General features: G+C 37.2%; 1 protein-coding gene and 16 non-coding genes across 17 annotated transcripts in view; 16 read left to right on the plus strand and 1 right to left on the minus strand.

The window, feature by feature from the left end:
* The window catches only part of LOC134857265 (serine dehydratase-like), a 260,322-nt gene that overhangs the window by 223,797 nt on the left and 24,493 nt on the right, over nt 1–12,032 (minus strand). The window lies entirely within an intron of this gene.
* Nucleotides 54–125, plus strand: Trnae-uuc (transfer RNA glutamic acid (anticodon UUC)). Its single transcript has one exon. It is a non-coding gene; the product is annotated as a tRNA-Glu (tRNA).
* On the plus strand, nt 334–405 carry Trnae-uuc (transfer RNA glutamic acid (anticodon UUC)). Its single transcript has one exon. It is a non-coding gene; the product is annotated as a tRNA-Glu (tRNA).
* On the plus strand, nt 618–689 carry Trnae-uuc (transfer RNA glutamic acid (anticodon UUC)). The gene has a single exon. It is a non-coding gene; the product is annotated as a tRNA-Glu (tRNA).
* Nucleotides 1,182–1,253, plus strand: Trnae-uuc (transfer RNA glutamic acid (anticodon UUC)). Its single transcript has one exon. It is a non-coding gene; the product is annotated as a tRNA-Glu (tRNA).
* On the plus strand, nt 1,462–1,533 carry Trnae-uuc (transfer RNA glutamic acid (anticodon UUC)). The gene has a single exon. It is a non-coding gene; the product is annotated as a tRNA-Glu (tRNA).
* Nucleotides 1,741–1,812, plus strand: Trnae-uuc (transfer RNA glutamic acid (anticodon UUC)). Its single transcript has one exon. It is a non-coding gene; the product is annotated as a tRNA-Glu (tRNA).
* On the plus strand, nt 2,307–2,378 carry Trnae-uuc (transfer RNA glutamic acid (anticodon UUC)). The gene has a single exon. It is a non-coding gene; the product is annotated as a tRNA-Glu (tRNA).
* Trnae-uuc (transfer RNA glutamic acid (anticodon UUC)) lies at nt 2,597–2,668 on the plus strand. Its single transcript has one exon. It is a non-coding gene; the product is annotated as a tRNA-Glu (tRNA).
* Nucleotides 4,291–4,362, plus strand: Trnae-uuc (transfer RNA glutamic acid (anticodon UUC)). Its single transcript has one exon. It is a non-coding gene; the product is annotated as a tRNA-Glu (tRNA).
* Trnae-uuc (transfer RNA glutamic acid (anticodon UUC)) lies at nt 7,390–7,461 on the plus strand. Its single transcript has one exon. It is a non-coding gene; the product is annotated as a tRNA-Glu (tRNA).
* Trnae-uuc (transfer RNA glutamic acid (anticodon UUC)) lies at nt 8,231–8,302 on the plus strand. The gene has a single exon. It is a non-coding gene; the product is annotated as a tRNA-Glu (tRNA).
* Nucleotides 9,345–9,416, plus strand: Trnag-ucc (transfer RNA glycine (anticodon UCC)). Its single transcript has one exon. It is a non-coding gene; the product is annotated as a tRNA-Gly (tRNA).
* Nucleotides 10,460–10,531, plus strand: Trnae-uuc (transfer RNA glutamic acid (anticodon UUC)). Its single transcript has one exon. It is a non-coding gene; the product is annotated as a tRNA-Glu (tRNA).
* On the plus strand, nt 10,753–10,824 carry Trnae-uuc (transfer RNA glutamic acid (anticodon UUC)). Its single transcript has one exon. It is a non-coding gene; the product is annotated as a tRNA-Glu (tRNA).
* On the plus strand, nt 11,046–11,117 carry Trnae-uuc (transfer RNA glutamic acid (anticodon UUC)). The gene has a single exon. It is a non-coding gene; the product is annotated as a tRNA-Glu (tRNA).
* Trnae-uuc (transfer RNA glutamic acid (anticodon UUC)) lies at nt 11,747–11,818 on the plus strand. The gene has a single exon. It is a non-coding gene; the product is annotated as a tRNA-Glu (tRNA).

Genomic DNA, 12,032 nt, shown 5'->3' on the forward strand with positions numbered 1-12,032 from the left:
CGTGCCAATTAAGCGTTCACTTTATTGGGACAAAATAAGAACTCAGGATCATACCCCAGTTGGTCTAGCGGTTAGGATTTCTGTCTTTCACTCACAAGGCCCGGGTTCGACTCCCGGACTGGGAAACCTATTACTTTTTTTAAATTGATTTTTTTCGAATAAATATTACGCTCAAATGAGTTCTTTGAAGTTGTATAGGATACACAAACACAAAATGTTGAGAAACTACATGGATCGACCATAGTTGAAAACTTGTGCAAGTTCATCTTTGAATAGAAAACGTGCCAATTAGGCGTTCACTTTATTGGGACAAAATAAGAACTCGGGATCATATCCCAGTTGGTCTAGCGGTTAGGATTTGTGGCTTTCACCCACAAGGCCCGGGTTCGACTCCCGGACTGGGAAACCTATTACTTTTTTTAATTGATTTTTTCTTCCGAATAAATATTACGCTCAAATGAGTTCTTTGAAGTTGAATAGGATACACGAACACAAAAACGTTGAGAAATTAAATGGATTGACGATAGTAGAACACTTGTTCAACTTCATCTTTGAATAGCAAAACGTGCCAATTAAGCGTTCACTTTATTGGGACAAAATAAGAACTCAGGATCATACCCCAGTTGGTCTAGCGGTTAGGATTTCTGTCTTTCACTCACAAGGCCCGGGTTCGACTCCCGGACTGGGAAACCTATTACTTTTTTTAAATTGATTTTTTTTCGAATAAATATTACGCTCAAATGAGTTCTTTGAAGTTGTATAGGATACACAAACACAAAATGTTGAGAAACTACATGGATCGACCATAGTTGAAAACTTGTGCAAGTTCATCTTTGAATAGAAAACGTGCCAATTAGGCGTTCACTTTTTGGGACAGAAATAAGGACTCACGATCATATCCCAGTTCGTCTAGCGGCTAGGAATTGTGGCTTTCACCCACAAGGCCCGGGTTCGACTCCCGGACTGGGCAATCTATTACTTTTTTAATTGATTTTTTCTTCCGAATAAATATTACGCTCAAATGAGTTCTTTGAAGTTGTATAGGATACACGAACACAAAAACGTTGAGAAATTAAATGGATTGACGATAGTAGAAAACTTGTTCAACTTCATCTTTGAATAGCAAAACGTGCCAATTAAGCGTTCACTTTATTGGGACAAAATAAGAACTCAGGATCATACCCCAGTTGGTCTAGCGGTTAGGATTTCTGTCTTTCACTCACAAGGCCCGGGTTCGACTCCCGGACTGGGAAACCTATTACTTTTTTTAAATTGATTTTTTTCGAATAAATATTACGCTCAAATGAGTTCTTTGAAGTTGTATAGGATACACAAACACAAAATGTTGAGAAACTACATGGATCGACCATAGTTGAAAACTTGTGCAAGTTCATCTTTGAATAGAAAACGTGCCAATTAGGCGTTCACTTTATTGGGACAAAATAAGAACTCGGGATCATATCCCAGTTGGTCTAGCGGTTAGGATTTGTGGCTTTCACCCACAAGGCCCGGGTTCGACTCCCGGACTGGGAAACCTATTACTTTTTTAAATTGATTTTTTTCGAATAAATATTACGCTCAAATGAGTTCTTTGAAGTTGTATAGGATACACAAACACAAAATGTTGAGAAACTACATGGATCGACCATAGTTGAAAACTTGTGCAAGTTCATCTTTGAATAGAAAACGTGCCAATTAGGCGTTCACTTTATTGGGACAAAATAAGAACTCCGGATCATATCCCAGTTGGTCTAGCTGTTAGGATTTGTGGCTTTCACCCACAAGGCCCGGGTTCGACTCCAGGACTGGGAAACTTATTACTTTTTTTAAATTGATTTTTTCTTCCGAATAAATATTACGCTCAAATGAGTTCTTTGAAGTTGTATAGGATACACGAACACAAAAACGTTGAGAAATTAAATGGATTGACGATAGTAGAAAACTTGTTCAACTTCATCTTTGAATAGCAAAACGTGCCAATTAAGCGTTCACTTTATTGGGACAAAATAAGAACTCAGGATCATACCCCAGTTGGTCTAGCGGTTAGGAGTTCTGTCTTTCACTCACAAGGCCCGGGTTCGACTCCCGGACTGGGAATTCTATTACTTTTTTTAAATTGATTTTTTTCGAATAAATATTACGCTCAAATGAGTTCTTTGAAGTTGTATAGGATACACAAACACAAAATGTTGAGAAACTACATGGATCGACCATAGTTGAAAACTTGTGCAAGTTCATCTTTGAATAGAAAACGTGCCAATTTGGCGTTCATTTTATTGGGACAAAAATAAGAAGTCACGATCATATCCCAGTTGGTCTAGCGGTTAGGATTTGTAGCTTTCACCCACAAGGCCCGGGTTCGACTCCCGGACTGGGAAATCGATTACTTTTTTTTATTGATTTTTTCTTCCGAATAAATATTACGCTCAAATGAGTTCGAGTTCTTTGAAGTTGTATAGGATACACGAACACCAAAACGTTGAGAAATTAAATGGATTGACGATAGTAGAAAACTTGTTCAACTTCATCTTTGAATAGCAAAACGTGCCAATTAGGCGTTCACTTTATTGGGACAAAATAAGAACTCAGGATCATATCCCAGTTGACCTAGCGGTTAGGATTTGTGGATTTCACCCACAAGGCCCGGGTTCGACTCCCGGACTGGGAAATCTATTAATTTTTTCAATTGATTTTTCTTCCGAATAACTATTACTCTCAAATGAGTTCTTTGAAGTTGTATAGGATACACAAACACAAAATGTTGAGAAACTACATGGATCGACCATAGTTGAAATTTTGTGCAAGTTCATCTTTGAATAGAAAACGTGCCAATTAGGCGTTCACTTTATTGGGACAAAAATAAGGAGTCACGATCATATCCCAGTTGGTCTAGAGGTTACGATTTGTGGCTTTCACCCACAAGGCCAGGGTTCGACTCCCGGACTGCGAAATCTAATACTTTTTTAAATTGATTTTTTCTTCCGAATTACTATTACGCTCAAATGTGTTTTTTGAAGTTGTATAGGATACACGAACACAAAAAGTTGAGAAACTACATGGATCGATCATAGTTGAAAACTTGTGCGTGATTATCTTTGAATGGAAAAACGTGACAATCAGGCGTTCACTTTATTGGTACAAAAACTAGAACACGGTTGCATATCCCAGTTGGTCTAGTGGTTAGGATTTTGGCTTTCACCCACAAGGACCGGTTTCGAATCCCGGACTGGGAAAGCTAGTATTTTTTTAAATTGATTTTTTCCGGATAACTATTATGCTCAATTGATTTTTTGAAGTTGTAAAGGATACACGAACAGAAAATGTTAAGAAACTACCTGGCTCGATCATAGTAGAAAAATTTTAAGAAGTTTACCTTTGAGTAGAAAACGTGCCATTTGGGGTTCACTTTATTGGGACAAAAATAAGGACTCACGATCATATCCCAATTGGTCTAGCGGTTACGATTTGTGGCTTTCACCCACAAGGCCCGGGTTCGACTACCGGACTGGGAAATCTATTACTTCTTTCAAATTGATTTTTCTTCCGAATAAATATTACGCTCAAATGAGTTCTTTGAAGTTGTATAGGATACACGAACACAAAAACGTTGAGAAATAAAATGGATTGACGATAGTAGAAAACTTGTTCAATTTCATCTTTGAATAGCAAAACGTGCCAATTATTATTGGGACAAAATAAGAACTCAGGATCATAACCCAGTTGGTCTAGCGGTTAAGATTTGTGGCTTCCACCCAGCAGGCCCGGGTACGACTCCCGGACTGGGAAATCTATTACTTTTTTTAAAATGATTTTTTCTTCCGAATAACTATTACTCTCAAATGAGTTCTTTGAAGTTGTATAGGATACACAAACACAAAATGTTGAGAAACTACATGGATCGACCATAGTTGAAAACTTGTGCAAGTTAATCTTTAATAGAAATAGTGCCAATTAGGCGTTCACTTTATTGGGACAAAAATAAGGACTCAGGCTCATATCCCAGTTGGTCTAGAGGTTAGGATTTGTGGCTTCCACCCAAAAGGACCGGGTTCGACTCCCGGACTGCGAAATCTATTACTTTTTATAAATTGATTTTTTCTTCCGAATTACTATTAGGCTCAAATGTGTTTTTTGAAGTTGTATAGGATACACGAACAGAAAATGTTAAGAAACTACCTGGCTCGATCATAGTAGAAAATTTTTGCACGTTCACCTTTGAATAGAAAACGTGCCATTTAAGCGTTCACTTTATTGGGACAAAAATAATGGACACTTTATTGGGACAAAAAATCTCAGTTGGTCTAGCGGTTAGGATTTGTGGCTTTCACCCACAAGGCCCGGGTTCGACTCCCGGACTGGGAATTCCATTATTTTTTTTAAATTGATTTTTTCTTCCGAATAAATATTTATAAATAAATCCGAATAAATAAATATATAAGAAACTACCTGGCTCGATCATAGTAGAAAATTTTTGCACGTTCATCTTTGAATAGAAAACGTGCCATTTAAGCGTTCATTTTATTGGGACAAAAATATTGGGACACTTTATTGGGACAAAAAATCCCAGTTGGTCTAGCGGTTAGGATTTGTGGCTTTCACCCACAAGGCCCAATTGATTTTTTGAAGCTGTATAGGATACACGAACAGAAAATGTTAAGAAACTACCGGGCTCGATCATAGTAGAAAATTTTTGCACGTTCATCTTTGAATAGAAAACGTGCCATTTGTGCGTTCACTTTATTGGGACAAAAATAAGGGACACTTTATTGGGACAAAAATTGGGACTTTATTGGGACAAAAATATTGGGACAATTTATTGGGACAAAAAATCCCAGTTGGTCTAGCGGTTAGGATTTGTGGCTTTCACCCACAAGGCTCAATTGATTTTTTTGAAGCTGTATAGGATACACGAACAGAAAATGTTTAGAAACTACCTGGCTCGATCATAGTAGAAAATTTTTGCACGTTCATCTTTGAATAGAAAACGTCAGACCAACTTTGAATCCCAGTTGGTCTAGCGAATAGGATTTGTGGCTTTCACCCACAAGGCCCAATTGATTTTTTGAAGCTGTATAGGATACACGAACAGAAAATGTTAAGAAACTACCTGGCTCGATCATAGCAGAAAATTTTTGGACGTTCATCTTTGAATAGAAAACGTGCCATTTAAGCGTTCACTTTATTGGGACAAAAATAAGGGACACTTTATTGGGACAAAAATTGGGACTTTATTGGGACTCTTTATTGGGACAAAAATATTGGGACACTTTATTGGGACAAAAAATCCCAGTTGGTCTAGCGGTTAGGATTTGTGGCTTTCACCCACAAGGCTCAATTGATTTTTTGAAGTTGAAAAGGATACACGAACAGAAAATGTTAAGAAACTACCTGGCTCGATCATAGTAGAAAATTTTTGCACGTTCATCTTTGAATAGAAAACGTTAGACCAACTTTTTGAATCCCAGTTGGTCTAGCCGTTAGGATTTGTGGCTTTCACCCACAAGGCCCAATTGATTTTTTGAAACTGTATAGGATACACGAACAGAAAATGTTAAGAAACTACCTGGCTCGATCATAGTAGAAAATTTTTGCACGTTCATCTTTGAATAGAAAACGTGCCATTTGTGCGTTCACTTTATTGGGACAAAAATAAGGGACACTTTATTGGGACAAAAATTGGGACTTTATTGGGACAAAAATATTGGGACATTTTATTGGGACAAAAAATCCCAGTTGGTCTAGCGGTTAGGATTTGTGGCTTTCACCCACAAGGCTCAATTGATTTTTTGAAGCTGTATAGGATACACGAACAGAAAATGTTTAGAAACTACCTGGCTCGATCATAGTAGAAAATTTTTGCACGTTCATCTTTGAATAGAAAACGTCAGACCAACTTTGAATCCCAGTTGGTCTAGCGAATAGGATTTGTGGCTTTCACCCACAAGGCCCAATTGATTTTTTGAAGCTGTATAGGATACACGAACAGAAAATGTTAAGAAACTACCTGGCTCGATCATAGTAGAAAATTTTTGGACGTTCATCTTTGAATAGAAAACGTGCCATTTAAGCGTTCACTTTATTGGGACAAAAATAAGGGACACTTTATTGGGACAAAAATTGGGACTTTACTGGGACTCTTTATTGGGAAAAAAATATTGGGACACTTTATTGGGACAAAAAATCCCAGTTGGTCTAGCGGTTAGGATTTGTGGCTTTCACCCACAAGGCTCAATTGATTTTTTGAAGTTGTAAAGGATACACGAACAGAAAATGTTAAGAAACTACCTGGCTCAATCATAGTAGAAAAATTTTGCACGTTCATCTTTGAATAGAAAACGTGCCATTTAAGCGTTCACTTTATTGGGACAAAAATAAGGGACACTTTATTGGGACAAAAATTCGGACTTTATTGGGACAAAAATATTGGGACATTTTATTGGGACAAAAAATCCCAGTTGGTCTAGCGGTTAGGATTTGTGGCTTTCACCCATAAGGCTCAATTAATTTTTTGAAGCTGTATAGGATACACGAACAGAAAATGTTAAGAAACTACCTGGCTCGATCATAGTAGAAAATTTTTGCACGTTGATCTTTGAATAGAAAACGTTAGACCAACTTTTTGAATCCCAGTTGGTCTAGCCGTTAGGATTTGTGGCTTTCACCCACAAGGCCCAATTGATTTTTTGAAACTGTATAGGATACACGAACAGAAAATGTTAAGAAACTACCTGGCTCGATCATAGTAGAAAATTTTTGCACGTTCATCTTTGAATAGAAAACGTGCCATTTAAGCGGTCACTTTATTGGGACAAAAATAAGGGACACTTTATTGGGACAAAAATTCGGACTTTATTGGGACACTTTATTGGGACAAAAATATTGGGACACTTTATTGGGACAAAAAATCTCAGTTGGTCTAGCGGTTAGGATTTGTGGCTTTCACCCACAAGGCTCAATTGATTTTTTGAAGTTGTAAAGGATACACGAACAGAAAATGTTAAAAAACTACCTGGCTCAATCATAGTAGAAAATTTTTAGAAGTTCATCTTTGAATAGAAAACGTGCCATTTAGGGGTTCACTTTATTGGGACAAAAATAAGGACTCACGATAATATCCCAATTGGTCTAGCGCTTAGGATTTGTGGCTTCCAACCACAAGGCCCGGGTTCGACTACCGGACTGGGAAATCTATTACTTTTTCCAAATTGATTTTTTCTTCCGAATAAATATTACGCTCAAATGAGTTCTTTGAAGTTGTATAGGATACACGAACACAAAAACGTTGAGAAATTAAATGGATTGACGATAGTAGAAAACTTGTTCAACTTCATCTTTGAATAGCAAAACGTGCCAATTATTATTGGAACAAAATAAGAACTCATGATCATATTCCAGTTGGTCTAGCGGTTAAGATTTGTGGCTTTCACCCAGAAGGCCCGGGTTCGACTCCCGGACTGGGAAATCTATTACTTTTTTTAAATTGATTTTTTCTTCCGAATTACTATTACGCTCAAATGTGTTTTTTGAAGTTGTATAGGATACACGAACAGAAAATGTTAAGAAACTACCTGGCTCGATCATAGTAGAAAATATTTGGAAGTTCATCTTTGAATAGAAAACGTGCCATTTAGGGGTTCACTTTATTGGGACAAAAATAAGGACTCACGATAATATCCCAATTGGTCTAGCGCTTAGGATTTGTGGCTTCCACCCGCAAGGCCCGGGTTCGACTACCGGAGTGGGAAATCTATTACTTTTTTCAAATTGAATTTTTCTTCCGAATAAATATTACGCTTAAATGAGTTCTTTGAAGTTGTATAGGATACACAAACACAAAAACGTTGAGAAATTAAATGGATTGACGATAGTAGAAAACTTGTTCAACTTCATCTTTGAATAGCAAAACGTGCCAATTATTATTGGAACAAAATAAGAACTCAGGGTCATATCGCAGTTGGTCTAGCGGTTAAGATTCGTGGCTTTCACCCAGAAGGCCCGGGTTCGACTCCCGAACTGGGAAATCTATTACTTTTTTTAATTGATTTTTTCTACCGAATAACTATTACTCTCAAATGAGTTCTTTGAAGTTGTATAGGATACACAAATACAAAATGTTGAGAAACTACATGGATCGACCATAGTTGAAAACTTGTGCAAGTTAATCTTTAATAGAAAACGTGCCAAATAGGCGTTCACTTTATTGGGACAAAAATAAGGACTAACGCTCATATCCCAGTTGGTCTAGAGGTTAGGATTTGTGGCTTTCACCCAGAAGGCCCGGGTTCGACTCCCGGACTGGGAAATCTATTACTTTTTTATATTGATTTTTTCTTCCGAATTACTATTACGCTCAAATGTGTTTTTTGAAGTTTTATAGGATACACGAACAGAAAATGTTAAGAAACCACCTGGCTCGATCATAGTAGAAAATTTTTAGAAGTTCATCTTTGAATAGAAAACGTGCCATTTAGAGGTTCACTTTATTGGGACAAAAATAAGGACTCACGATAATATCCCAAATGGTCTAGCGCTTAGGATTTGTGGCTTCCACCCACAAGGCCCGGGTTCGACTACCGGACTGGGAAATCTATTACTTTTTTCAAATTAATTTTTTCTTCCGAATAAATATTACGCTCAAATGAGTTCTTTGAAGTTGTATAGGATACACGAACACAAAAACGTTGAGAAATTATATGGATTGACGATAGTAGAAAACTTGTTCAACTTCATCTTTGAATAGCAAAACGTGTCAATTATTATTGGAACAAAATAAGAACTCAGGGTCATATCCCAGTTGGTCTAGCGGTTAAGATTTGTTGCTTCCACCCAGCAGGCCCGGGTTCGACTCCCGGACTGGAAAATCTATTACTTTTTTCAAATTGATTTTTTCTTCCGAATAAATATTACGCTCAAATGAGTTCTTTGAAGTTGTATAGGATACACGAACACAAAAACGTTGAGAAATTAAATGGATTGACGATAGTAGAAAACTTGTTCAACTTCATCTTTGAATAGCAAAACGTGCCAATTATTATTGGAACAAAACAAGAACTCAGGGTCATATCCCAGTTGGTCTAGCGGTTAAGATTTGTAGCTTTCACCCAAAAGGCCCGGGTGCGACTCCCGGACTGGGAAATCTATTACTTTTTTAAATTAATTTTTCTACCGAATAACTATTACTCTCAAATGAGTTCTTTGAAGTTGTATAGGATGCACAAACACAAAATGTTGAGAAACTACATGGATCGACCATGGTTGAAAACTTGTGCAAGTTAATCTTTAATAGAAAACGTGCCAATTAGGCGTTCGCTTTATTGGGACAAAAATAAGGACTCACGCTCATATCCCAGTTGGTCTAGAGGTTAGGATTTGTGGCTTCCAGCCAGAAGGCCCGGGTTCGACTCCCGGACTGGGAAATCTATTACTTTTTTCAAATTGATTTTTTCTTCCGAATAAATATTACGCTCAAATGAGTTCTTTGAAGTTGTATAGGATACACGAACACAAAAACGTTGAGAAATTAAATGGATTGACGATAGTAGAAAACTTGTTCAACTTCATCTTTGAATAGCAAAACGTGCCAATTATTATTGGAACAAAATAAGAACTCAGGGTCATATCCCAGTTGGTCTAGCGGTTAAGATTTGTGGCTTTCACCCAGAAGGCCCGGATGCGACTCCCGGACTGGGAAATCTATTACTTTTTTTAAATTGATTTTTTCTTCCGAATTACTATTACGCTCAAATGTGTTTTTTGAAGTTTTATAGGATACACGAACAGAAAATGTTAAGAAACTACCTGGCTCGATCATAGTAGAAAATTTTTAGAAGTTCATCTTTGAATAGAAAACGTGCCATTTAGGGGTTCACTTTATTGGGACAAAAATAAGGACTCACGATAATATCCCAATTGGTCTAGCGCTTAGGATTTTTGGCTTCCACCCACAAGGCCCGGGTTCGACTACCGGACTGGGAAATCTATTACTTTTTTCAAATTGATTTTTTCTTCCGAATAAATATTACGCTCAAATGAGTTCTTTGAAGTTGTATAGGATACACGAACACAAAAACGTTGAGAAATTAAATGGATTGACGATAGAAGAAAACTTGTTCAACTTCATCTTTGAATAGCAAAACGTGCCAATTATTATTGGAACAAAATAAGAACTCAGGGTCATATCCCAGTTGGTCTAGCTGTTAAGATTTGTGGCTTTCACCCAGAAGGCCCGGGTGCGACTCCCGGACTGGGAAATCTATTACTTTTTTAAATTGATTTTTTCTACCGAATAACTATTACTCTCAAATGAGTTCTTTGAAGTTGTATAGGATACACAAACACAAAAAGTTGAGAACTACATGGATCGACTATAGTTGAAAACTTGTGCAAGTTAATCTTTAATAGAAAACGTGCCAATTAGGCGTTCACTTTATTGGGACAAAAATAAGGACTCACGCTCATATCCCAGTTGGTCTAGAGGTTAGGATTTGTGGCTTTCACCCAGAAGGCCCGGGTTCGACTCCCGGACTGGGAAATCTATTACTTTTTTCAAATTGATTTTTTCTTCCGAATAAATATTACGCTCAAATGAGTTCTTTGAAGTTGTATAGGATACACGAACAGAAAATGTTAAGAAACTACCTGGCTCGATCATAGTAGAAAATTTTGGCACGTTCATCTTTGAATAGAAAACGTGCCATTTAAGCGTTCACTTTATTGGGACAAAAATAATGGACACTTAATTGGGACATAAAATCTCAGTTGGTCTAGCGGTTAGGATTTGTGGCTTTCACCCACAAGGCCCGGGTTCGACTCCCGGACTGGGAAATCTATTACTTTTTTCAAATTGATTTTTTCTTCCGAATAAATATTACGCTCAAATGAGTTCTTTGAAGTTGTATAGGATACACGAACAGAAAATGTTAAGAAACTACCTGGCTCGATCATAGTAGAAAATTTTGGCACGTTCATCTTTGAATAGAAAACGTGCCATTTAAGCGTTCACTTTATTGGGACAAAAATAATGGACACTTAATTGGGACATAAAATCTCAGTTGGTCTAGCGGTTAGGATTTGTGGCTTTCACCCACAAGGCCCGCGTTCGACTCCCGGACTGGGAAATCTATTACTTTTTTTAAATTGATTTTTTCTTCCGAATAAATATTTATAAATAAATCCGAATAAATAATTATATAAGAAACTACCTGGCTCGATCATAGTAGAAAATTTTTGCACGTTCATCTTTGAATAGAAAACGTGCCATTCAAGCGTTCATTTTATTGGGACAAAAATATTGGGACACTTTATTGGGACAAAAAATCCCAGTTGGTCTAGCGGTTAGGATTTGTGGCTTTCACCCACAAGGCCCAATTGATTTTTTGAAGCTGTATAGGATACACGAACAGAAAATGTTAAGAAACTACCTGGCTCGATCATAGTCGAAAATTTTTGCACGTTCATCTTTGAATAGAAAACGTGCCATTTGAGCGTTCACTTTATTGGGACAAAAATAAGGGACACTTTATTGGGACAAAAATTGGGACAAAAATATTGGGACATTTTGTTGGGACAAAAAATCCCAGTTGGTCTAGCGGTTAGGATTTGTGGCTTTCACCCACAAGGCTCAATTGATTTTTTGAAGCTGTATAGGATACACGAACAGAAAATGTTTAGAAACTACCTGGCTCGATCATAGTAGAAAATTTTTGCACGTTCATCTTTGAATAGAAAACGTTAGACCAACTTTGAATCCCAGTTGGTCTAGCGAATAGGATTTGTGGCTTTCACCCACAAGGCCCGGGTTCGACTCCCGGACTGGGAAATCTATTACTTTTTTTAAATTGATTTTTTCTTCCGAATAAATATTTATAAATAAATCCGAATAAATAATTATATAAGAAACTACCTGGCTCGATCATAGTAGAAAATTTTTGCACGTTCATCTTTGAATAGAAAACGTGCCATTCAAGCGTTCATTTTATTGGGACAAAAATATTGGGACACTTTATTGGGACAAAAAATCCCAGTTGGTCTAG

This window comes from Symsagittifera roscoffensis, chromosome 1 (assembly GCF_963678635.1).
Source record: "Symsagittifera roscoffensis chromosome 1, txSymRosc1.1, whole genome shotgun sequence".
NCBI classification, from domain to species: Eukaryota; Metazoa; Xenacoelomorpha; order Acoela; family Convolutidae; genus Symsagittifera; species Symsagittifera roscoffensis.